Source organism: Tachysurus fulvidraco, chromosome 11, assembly GCF_022655615.1.
Source record: "Tachysurus fulvidraco isolate hzauxx_2018 chromosome 11, HZAU_PFXX_2.0, whole genome shotgun sequence".
NCBI classification, from domain to species: Eukaryota; Metazoa; Chordata; class Actinopteri; order Siluriformes; family Bagridae; genus Tachysurus; species Tachysurus fulvidraco.
Genome location: NC_062528.1, coordinates 775,550 through 786,937, shown reverse-complemented (window position 1 = coordinate 786,937; position 11,388 = coordinate 775,550). Strand labels below are relative to the sequence as shown.

Genomic DNA, 11,388 nt, shown 5'->3' with positions numbered 1-11,388 from the left:
TATCTCTGTGTGTGTGTGTGTGTGTGTGTGTGTGTGTGTGTGTGTGTGTGTGTGTGTGTGTGTGTGTGTGTGTGTGTGTGTGTGTGAGCGAGAGAGAGAGAGTGTGTGTGTGTGTGTTTGAATGTGTGTGTGTGTGTGTGTGTGTGTGTGTGTGTGTGTGTGAGAGAGAGAGAGAGAGAGAGAGAGAGAGAGAGAGTGTGTGTGAGAGAGAGAGTGTGTGTGTGTGTGTGTGTGTGTGTGTGTGTGTGTGTGTGTGAGAGAGAGAGAGAGAGAGAGAGAGAGAGAGAGAGAGAGAGAGAGTGTGTGTGTGTGTGTTTGAATATGTGTGTGTGTGTGTGTGTGTGTGTGTGTGTGTGTGTGTGTGTGTGTGTGTGTGTGTGTGTGTGTGTGTGTGTGTGTGTGTGCGTGTATTTCAGTATTTTGTGTAATTTCTGCATTAATCTGCTGAACACAAACGTGTCATTCCTCTGCAGCAACTTTAGAGTCGAGGAAAGAGGATTAGGTTATTTCTGGCCCTCACTATGACGCCTAGCAAAGTGTGTGTAGTTAAATATTCATTGCATCATTTTCATCTGGCTGAGTCCACACACACACACACACACACACACACACACACACACACACACACACACACACACACACACCGTACACATATATTCAATTCAGTTCAATTTTATTTGTATAATGCTTTTAAATGCTTTTAAACTATTCTGTCTTTCGATTGAGACTCTTTACCTGGACAAGGCTTTGACACCTGATTGTTAAATCCCAGAATGAACAGAACAAGATAAAGCGCTAACAGGAGAAACTCAATAATTTTAGATTAAAATTCACACATATTTCAAAAGGTAGAATATTTCTGTGCATAAAAGCAGACACATTCGGAGACGAGTCGGACGTCATACGACACATCACAATCACGGCAGCAGAAAGAAACGTTCCCCTGAACCGACTCAGCGTTTGCATAAAACATTCATCTCTTGTGAATATGATATTGTATAATTTAAATCCATGCTGCACTCAGTCACTTTACATCATATCCTCCAATATGCACATGTGGCATGATTTAAGCTGCTGTTCACACTGTTTACACACTTTAGTGCAGGGATTAGAAATGACTTCATTTTGGTTTGTTCTAATTTTCAGAGTCAGAAACTGGTTAGAACACAAAAAAGTGAACTTTGAGCATTGACTCGGTCACTGTTTCATGTGTGTACCAACATAATTCCAGTGCAAAACTTATTTACTTCCTGATATTTAATCTGCACACTTAATGTGTCTATAAAGCAGACTTGACTTTCTGAACTGCCTCGGGTCACGGGGAGCCTGTGCCTATCTCAGGTGTCATCGGGCATCGAGGCAGGATACACCCTGGACGGAGTGCCAACCCATCACACACACACACACTCTCATTCACTCACACACTCACACACTACGGACAATTTTCCAGAGATGCCAATCAACCTTCCAATGCTTGTCTTTGGACCGGGGGAGGAAACTCCCGAGGCACGGGGAGAACATGCAAACTCCACACACACAAGGCGGAGGCGGGAATCGAACCCCCAACCCTGGAGGTGTGAGGCGAACGTGCTAACCACTAAGCCATGTCCCCCACACCCCCCCCCCTTGTGTGTTTTACGGGTCTGTGTGACCCACATTCATAAACATCACTAGTTTTGAAAAACTTTGCTTCCTTGTAAATTTGTTGATTTTTTTCCACTCATAACTTGATTAAATTTGATTTTCTTTTTTTTTATTACATTTTATTAAAAATCAACAAAAAACGAGTAGCACTTTAATTAAAAAATGTGATGTAGTAAAGGTAAAGGACAAATATTAAGCATATATGCGGTTTATATTGCTTGTACAGTAATTGGGATGAAGTAAACATCTGGAGAGTATTTTAACATAAAATTTTTGATTGTGTTAAATTAAAAACTCAAAAAATGCACGAACACTGGCTGAGCAACAAAAATACCAACAACATACAAGGGTTAAAGTTACTTTTATTCAACCAGCAACCAGACGTTTCCCATGAGATAATAAGACGATGTACAAGAGGCATCATTGTGGAAAAAATTATTACTCATCTTTTACTTACATTTGAACAAAAAGTAGCATGTCTAAAATTATTCACACCCTTTGCTAACTGTCACAGTCTATGGGAAAATCCAAAGATCTATACCATTAGAAACAGTCCAAGCTGTTCTAAAGCATCCTAATTACCCTGATTCATTGGGAACAGCTGGTTTAATCAACTCAACAGGTGAAAACCAGAAGCTCTCTGCTGTTGGTTTGTGGACAGTCATGGCTAAGACAAAGGAGCTCACTGAGGACCTGCGGCTGCACGTTGTGGCTATAAGACCTTATCTAAATGTTTTGAAGTTCCAGTGCAAAGTATTATTAAAAAATTCAAGACGTTCCGCACTGTGAAATATCTCAGAGGATGTGGTCGGAAGCCAAAAGTGACACCTGTGCTGGCCAGGAGGACCGTGAGAGAGGTAAAAAAGAATCCAAGGATCACCAACAAGGCCATCCTGAAAAACCGGAGCTCTGCTGGTGGCAAAATCTCAAGGCAGACGGTCCAACGGACGAAGACCAAGTAGGACACCACTTCTCCTGTAATTTACTATATATAATTATAATTCAGGGGGCACGGTGGCTTAGTGGTTGGCATGTTCGCCTCACACCTCCAGGGTTGGGGGGTTCCCTCGTCGGCCTTGTGTGTGTGTGTGTGTGTGTGTGGAGTTTGTATGTTCTCCCCGTGCCTCGGGGGTTTCCTCTGGGTACTCCAATTTCCTCCCCCGGTCCAAAGACATGCATGGTAGCTTGAGATAGGCACAGGCTCCCAGTGACCTGAGAAGTTCAGATAAGCGGTAGAAAATGAATGAATGAATGAATGAACTTAGAAGGAAGGAAAGAAAGAAAGGAAAAAGAAGGAAAAAGTCTACAAAATTGTTTTGATGTGGAGGCAAAATATCTAAAGGTTTTTATCAGAAACGACATAAAGATATATAGTGTGTAATTTCTCCACCGGCTCCGTTTCTGTTGATAAATTAAAAGGTGATCTTTTACATAATGTTATGGCATAAACATAAGTGTAATTCGTACAAAGAATTGTGTAACATCCCCATCTAGTGGTCAGGATGTATAATCTCCTCTTTCTGTCTTTTTTTTTTTTTTATTCCTTAAGTGCAGGTGAAACACTTTTTTTTTTTTCTTTGAATGAGAGTCTGAAAAAAGTATTTCACCAGCAAATTAATTTGATTATTAAATATGTTCCCGCCCGGTTTCGAACCGGGGACCTTTCGCGTGTTAGGCGAACGTGATAACCACTACACTACGGGAACCCTGGTGAGCTCGACCTTACTTAGGTGCTTTGTCGCCACCTACTGGAACGTTATTACAAGTAAATTAGAGAAAATCCCGAATTAGTGATTGAGTTCTTCATGATGCATTGAAAAGTTCAAACATCTTGCTTACTAAGAACATTAGAAAGATAAGTAGCTCAAACAGTTTGAATTAATTAGCTGTAATGTGCAGTGTTTCTGTGGTGAATGGGATTGTGTGCGATATTTTTTATGGCCTAAAGAGAAAAATTAGATTAGTGACTTTGTCCGTTTTGTTGTATGGTGCACTTTGGTGCTTTACCGCCACCTACTGGTGTATCCGATATCTGCATCCAGATTAGATCAGAAATTATGAGTTCCAAATGAATTCCAACTCCAAGCTACCTGCTTGCTTGCTTGCTAAAATCGTTCTCACTCAGCAATACGTTATTATGTGGCTTAGCTTCAGGTTATAATACTTAATTATTATTATTATTTTTAAATATATTTTATTCATTTCCATCATGGGGGGCACGGTGTCTTAGTGGTTAGCACGTTGGCCTCACACCTCCAGGGTTGGGGGTTCGACTCCCACCTCTGTCTTGTGTGTGTGGAGTTTGCATGTTCTCCCCGTGCCTCGGGGGTTTCCTCCGGGTACTCCGGTTTCCTCCATCGGTCCAAAGACATGCATGGTAGGTTGATTGGCATCTCTGGAAAATTGTCTGTAGTGTGTGAGTGAATGAGAGTGTGTGTGTGCCCTGTGATGGGTTGGCACTCCGTCCAGGGTGTATCCTGCCTCGATGCCCGATGACGCCTGAGATAGACACAGGCTCCCCGTGACCCGAGAAGTTCGGATAAGCGGTAGAAAATGAATGAATGAATTTCCATCACTAACCACAGATTTCTTTGTTTTTTCTAGTTTTCAGAGACTTCTCTTCAAAAGCATGGCAATTTAAAACAAACCTTTCCAACTCCCACACACGAGCAAGAGAGCTACACGGTTATGAGCCTTTTTGATGACTTTGGTACAAAGCCTTCAGCAAGTTGTGATGTTGAAATCTGTTGTGATGGAGATCCAGAACAGGAGGACGCAGCCTGAAGGGTTACATGGTTCCACAAGGTAGGTACTTTTATAGTGATTTTCCGGAGCCTGCCTGTGTCAGCTTGGCTGAGGGATTAATTGTGCGATCCAGAGTATGACCATAATGGCTTTATTTGCTGGTAATAAATTGGACTGTGTTTTAGTACTTTGGCATCTCACACTAACTCATCTTTATTGCCACAGATGGTGTGAAATTGAATTGAATGAAAACTATTCCTGTTACAGTAATGAGGCCACATGCTACAAGGCTTCTGTCACTGGTGCTCCTGCCAACGAGTGTATTAAACACAGCTAAGCCAGGCACTTGGTCTGGTTCTCACCCCAGCTCCTGCACCTTGTTCTGTGATGGCAGTTAGATGATCCGTGCCAAGAACACCTCGGGTCTTTTGAGTTACCTCACATAATTGACAGCTTTATAACCTTATAGTTTAGTTTTTGTTCAAAATGTTAGCAAGCAAATGACTCACGGCTTGTGGCAAAATGCTGTGGAATACTGGATTGTCTTCCTGGAGTGTAGGAAAGGAACTCTTGCGAGCCATGACCAGGAAAAATACTCCAGTTTCTCCAAGGCTGGCCTCCAGTCATAGTCACGGTCACTTCCCATGGCTTTTAGAAAATTGCAAAATGACCGACTTGCCAGATGGAAATATTAATGGATGTCACTGTTTCTATCAGTGTATAGTGCCAATAGTGGCACACGGTTCTTAATGCTTTTGCCATGGAAGCTTGTTCGAAGGAGTTGTATTTATCACCACGAATTCACCATTTAATAGCTGCCTGTGTAAGCCTTCATTGGCATCAGATCCTGAAGACATTAGATCTTGAATAACCTCGTGCTTATGACCTCTCTGAGCTGCTTGAACGTAGTTATGTCCCTCTTAGGAAAAAAAGGTGTGTGACAATATTGGATGTAGTATTTATATAATAATGTTGGATATACTTACTCTATTTTTAATGCTTATGCCATTAAAAAAAAACCATTTTGTTTGGGTTAAGTGAGTAATTGAGTGTCACATTTAATGGTGGTCTTCAAATATCTAGCTTCTTACCTACATACGTTCTCTGCTGACCTTCTCTGTTTTACGGCCCATCACTTTTGCGACTCTTGAGGTTCCCCAAAGTGAGGAACTTTGAGGAACATTTGCTACAGTGATCTTACTTGACCGAAAGAAGGATTGTAACACTTCTAGAGAACATTCTGTGCAATTCAGTCGTCTATAGTGTAATATTCAGAAGCATCTTTAGACATGAGTTTATTCCACCAAGTGGCATAAAGAAGCACTAATGTAGATAGTTCTTAGCTGCCAGGTGCTATGACACTCTTCCTCCCCTGTCCTATGTTGCATTGAACTCATGTCAGGTTTATATTTGTGGCCCATTTTCCATGAATAGAAAATACTTTATAAATCATACATCATTGCTATACCCTATAATCTTGGGGTGTTTATAGTTTACTTGATTATTTTGGACATAATAATTGTGGCCTTATGAACACATTTGCCCACAGCCATGCTTCAACATCTAGTGGAAAGCCTTCCCAGAAGAGTGGAGTAATCTGGAATGAGATATAAGCACATGAGTGTGATGGGCAGAGGTGCACATATTTGTGTTCATACAGTACGAGGTATAAATGTACAGTATTCAGGTGAGACATGGGATTAAACACAAGTGATTCATGTGAAACCCATGTGCTGAAGCTCCATCAGTTTGAAGCAGGTCACAGGGTCATGTGAGGCACCTGGTAGACACCGTGTTTAACATCAGTGCTGATTTGTGCAGCAACACAACCCGGAAATCTGGTTCATTTCCAATGCATGTTCTTTCGGGAAAAGCAGCTGTAAATCTTTCTGATCCAGAGTACCGGTCGATCACACGTCAGGTCTGATCGCGCGACGATGGAAAAGTCGATGGAAACTGATGAACACGAGACTGCAACGGATGCGCGGGATGAAGCTGCCATAAATACAGCTGTGGTGATGGTCTGTTACCGGGAAGAGAGCTCGCCATGTGGACAAGTCCTTTCCAATAGCTGCCAATCAACCAGAATTAGGAGCCAGGACTTATTTAGACAATCGTCAGTTTACGCACTCGGTTTGATCACCTCTACGTGTATTATTATTATTATTATTATTATTATTATTATTATTATTATTATTATTATTATTGGAGCATTGCGTCTTTTCTCTCTAAGAAGAGACACTTGGTTATCTTAGTTATTAGCCTTTCACACACATTCACAAACAAGCAAGCATCCGAGACTCTCCGCTTATTAGTACGAAAAAGGAAAAAAAATATTCCATTGAATATGTTAATCATATGTAGTTCTTGACACTAGGTGGCGCTAAAATACAAATAATGAGTCGTGTTTGGAAATCTCTTGACAGACAGTTTTACAGCGATCTGTTTCCAGTGTATCAGAGCGACCAATGTGCACGTTTCTGCTCCGGGTTTATTGTCTGAGCTACAGGTCACATTTTGTTCCGATTTCAGCAAAGTTACAGTGCACAGAAATTCCGAGGTGGATTATTGACTTGTAGAAAAAATAAAAGTCTTAAAAAAGGAATACAAGGCCTACATTTTAGTACCATGTTTCTGAAAATGTTCAGTATTGTAGCAGTTTGTTTTTCAAGCCTTTTTGCAGGCGACGGAACTCGGACTGAGTGTGTGATAAACGTGCAGTCGTGAGTTCACACGTGTATCGGTGCAGGTCATGAGTGCAGGCTGGGAGCGGAGTAGACCCTGCGGAAGGTTTCACTTGTGCGCTCTCTCTTTCTCTCTCTCTCTCTCTCTCTCTCTCTCTCTCTCTCTCTCTCTCTCTCTCTCTCTCTCTCTCTGTGTGTGTCTCTCTCTCTCCGTGTCTCTCTCTCACACACACATAAACATAAACACACACACACACACAAAGAAACGCTCGCACGTATCTTTTCTCTTCACTAATCTACAGAAATACAATAATTAATTGTATATTTTCGTAACAGACAAATTATTTATAATTATTCTAATAATCATCATCATTATTGTTATAATAATACAACAATTACAGTCGTTATTCTAACACTATCCTACATTTTATTCAGTCCATTTTAAGTGAAAAAAAAAGCGCTAGCTATAGTTTAGTAATAAATAATATTTTGTTTACTGTTAGATGATGTGACCCCCCCCCCCTTTTTTTTTTGGTCTGTTTTTTTTTTATTAATAAAATATTTTTTTTATTCACAGAGCCAGACGACAGGAGGTAGCATTGATAAATATCCCTGTTGATCACTTGATTGATTACCTTGCGCATAGGTCACGCGGGCGCGCAGTAATTTCCTAGTGCCCGCGGCTCCCTTTTCACTTTTAGCCCCGGTGCGAAAGCCCTGACATTACAAATGATGGGTTTACTTTAACTCTTTCTTTGCCATTACGGGCTCTGTTGGGTCGTAGCGAAAGAGTGAAATAATCACATTTTCAGAAATAGATATATTTCATATGACAATGGAATTAAACAAGCAAATATTTTTTACAGCGCTGGCGAAAAATGAATGATCCATAATAATATCCAATAATTCCAGCGCACCAGTTTACAGGGTCCTTAACACCCGTCCTCTAAAAACTGTCTGTGAACTCCTAGTCTGGGTTTAGTAATAAAGTACGTAGTGTAAAAATAAAGCTGTGAATTATTATAAGTGTTTCCATTTAGTTTTATTCTGCCTTTAGCTGCTGCCTCCTCCATCTTTCCATCTGATCACCGCACTCTTTTCTATCTATCTATCTATCTATCTATCTATCTATCTATCTATCTATCTATCTATCTATCTATCTATATATATATATATCTATATATCTATCTATTTATTAAAAGATTCATTGTGCCAAATGTTTTCAACTATTTAATTTAATTTTGTTCATGTGCATTTTTGGGTATCCAATATAGAGAAAACGAAATGTAAAATATTTTGACATAATGTTGATTATTATTATTATTATTATTATTATTATTATTATTATTATTATTATATATGCAAAAATATTTTAAAACGCTTAAACATTTTTTACAATTTTCTTCAATCACGAAGGTCAGTTGATTATTTGTCGGAGGTGAACAGAAATCCCTGTTGTCCAGTTTCCTTCTCGTGCACAATGGTGTCAGCGCCAAAGACCTTTTTTTATTTTTTTTATAAACAAATACTTTCAAGATCAATACTGTGTGCTGGAGGGAACTCGCCCTTTTAAAAGGTTCATGGACAAGGTCAGCATGATGTCACTCGCCTCTAATTAACGAGCAATTAACTTAATGACCCACAAAAAAGCACAAACAATAAATATCGCAGTTCACAATCTTATAAAAATGCGTTTTTCTAAACAATATTATTGCAAAAAGCCTTACTCAGAATATTCTTTAACACCTTTATCCGTTAAAGAAGATTAATGAATTTATATTAAACAAAAAGCAATCATTATAAAAAATGTAAAATTTATTTCTTTTGGTAGCAGAAATCCAGAAAGAATCACGATGACGAACTGGAGCCTCCTGCACCCCGGGGGTAAAGGGGCATTTCATTCACAGAGCGCAAACCCACTGCATAGATTTATAATTATCACCACAGCGGTTCCGTTTGCCCACGCGCCAGGCAAAGAGGTGTGTGTGTGCGCGCGCGCGTGTGAAACTTTTTCTCGTTCTTCCTAATGATAGCCGAATCTCAATTAAAATGCACAGAAAAAAAAAAAAACATTTAATAGAGACGTTTTACATTAGTGATTTCACCCAGCAGTGATTAATGCGCCTCCATTTCAAACACACACAAAAGCCGCTCCGTCGCGGACGCTCGAGACCACTTCATTATAATTAATGTGTCCGGTTACGCGTGGAGCCGCGGGGTCGCGCACGGCTCCGTCTCCGTCTCACTGATCTCCCAACATCTGACACGAGTGGGATCTCGCTGCTTTCGCCCTCTGACAGGATCGGTAATAGCGAGTGATAAATCGCTCCAAACTTTTCTCTCTCTCTCTCTCTCTCTCTCTCTCTCTCTCTCTCTCTCTCTCTCTCTCTCTTTCACTTTTTTTTGAAGACTTTGCTGGCAGCGTTCGCGGATGTGCGCATGTGCAAAGGTGTCCAAACTGACAATGCGGGAGAGATAGCGCGTTTGGATTGAGAATCAAGAGGAGAAGTAGAAGAATAAGAAAAAAAGGAGAGACGAAAAAGAAGGAGAGAGTCCAGAGAGAATCCGAAGAGACCTACGCCGTGAAGACGTCAAGGCAGCATGAGGTCCAAAAGCAGGGCGAGGAAGCTGACCACCGGTAGGTGAAGTGACTCTTACAACATTTCTGAACAACAACAACTACAAAAAAAAAAAAAAAAAGTTCAGCAACCGCTGCTGCATCTGCATGTACGACATTTGGGAAGCAGTTTTAGTGGAAGAGAGGAAGACGTGCCTAACGGTTTGCCGCGTTCCCGAACGGTCTGCTGCGCGTTAAACGCATTCTGCACAAGTTGCGCCTGTTGTGCAGGAAACTTCGGCACTCGCTTGAAATAGTTGGCGCCCTTGTGTTAACGAAAAAAGAGAGAGAGAGCGAAAGAGAGAGAGAGAGAGAGAGAATCGCCTCTCGTTGTTATTGCACAATTTTTAGAAAGGGAAAAAAAAGCTTCTAGTTTTCTTGAAACGGAAAATCCATAAAACGTTAGTTACTTTTCCACACGAGGATCCGATCAAACAGCGCTTTTAATCTCTCTTGTGCTTCTTGTATTTACTTTCCTTATGTTTTTGTAATAATCGTCAAAGCGATTAAAAACTGGGGATTGCCTGGAGATGTGTGTGTGGGGGGGGGGGTGTGTGCGCGAGCGTGCGTAATGTAATCTGTGCGCGTATTTTTTTTTTTAAGTGTGCCCTGTGGCATCGGTTGCTCTGTTTGCCACCACACACCTCAAACCTGAACATGCAGCAGTAACTACTAAGTTTTGCCTTCTCAGTACTGCAAAGCCCAATAATTCCCTGCACTGAGATGACAAACTGTCATATACATTTTTTTTAATAAATTTAAGAACATAGTTTCATGTAATATTTTTCAAATGATTAATTTTCCCATATAAAGTTGTATAAGGTTTGTGTGACACTTTACCTTTTCTTCAGAGATATTATGGTAATCGAGCATAATGTAATTAGCAAAGTACATTTTTATTCATTTGCTATGATGCTATAAATAAATACATCTGAACCAAGTTCTTGTTATAATTTTGGGATTACAGAAACTGTGCAAAAATATTTTTCCTCTTTGAAGGCAATTTGAAAATTTTGTTAAAATCACAACTTAAAGAATTTTTTTTTTCTTAGTTAAATACAGTGGCTGATAGTTCAGTTTGGGTCTGAGGGAAACGAGGAAGTGGAGAAGGGGGGGGAGGAGGAGGAGGATTGGAAATAAGTTGAAGATCATTTTGTTGTTTTGAATTATAGCTTCCTTTCCTAGTGAACAACACCGTTGACTGCATGGAGACTGCTGGGGTCGCGCGAGCCTTATTGGCTCAATAAACCTAAACTCTAAACTACCGTGGTGTAGTGCACACACACACACACACACACACACACACACACACACACACACACACACACACACACACACACACGCATTAAATGCACACACACCTGCACGTGCGTGAAATCATTTTAAAGCCGCACACTGTATGTTCAGGTGTCATGGTGCATGTTACAGTTACCTTTAAAAGGTTGTCACCGCATCTCAAAACTTTAGTGCTGCAGGAAAGCCTCCGTTACATGCGTGCAAACATCTGCATCCACTCACAAAAATTAAATATAATGAAACCCTTTCGACAGAAAAAAAAATCAATTGTTAATTAAACTCAAATTTTAGGATAGAAGTTTCAGTGTGAATTTCGGTCTTTTAGGACATTTGGAACAATAAAAAGCTTGCAGAATTTTAATAACTGCAAGTCAAACCGTGCAACAGAACTGGATGTAATTA

At 40.3% G+C, this 11,388-nt stretch overlaps 1 long non-coding RNA gene and 1 other non-coding gene across 3 annotated transcripts; one reads left to right on the top strand and one right to left on the bottom strand.

The window, feature by feature from the left end:
• The first annotated feature begins 2,299 nt into the window (after positions 1-2,299).
• Positions 2,300-5,677, top strand: LOC113648379. Of its 2 annotated transcripts, none has more exons than XR_003441899.2 (3): positions 2,300-2,602; positions 4,249-4,449; positions 4,615-5,677. It is a non-coding gene; the product is annotated as an uncharacterized LOC113648379 (long non-coding RNA). The 2 variants fall into 2 exon arrangements; XR_003441900.2 differs by having other exon boundaries at positions 2,300-2,621.
• Positions 3,278-3,350, bottom strand: trnav-aac. The gene has a single exon. It is a non-coding gene; the product is annotated as a tRNA-Val (tRNA).
• Positions 5,678-11,388: the final 5,711 nt, after the last annotated feature.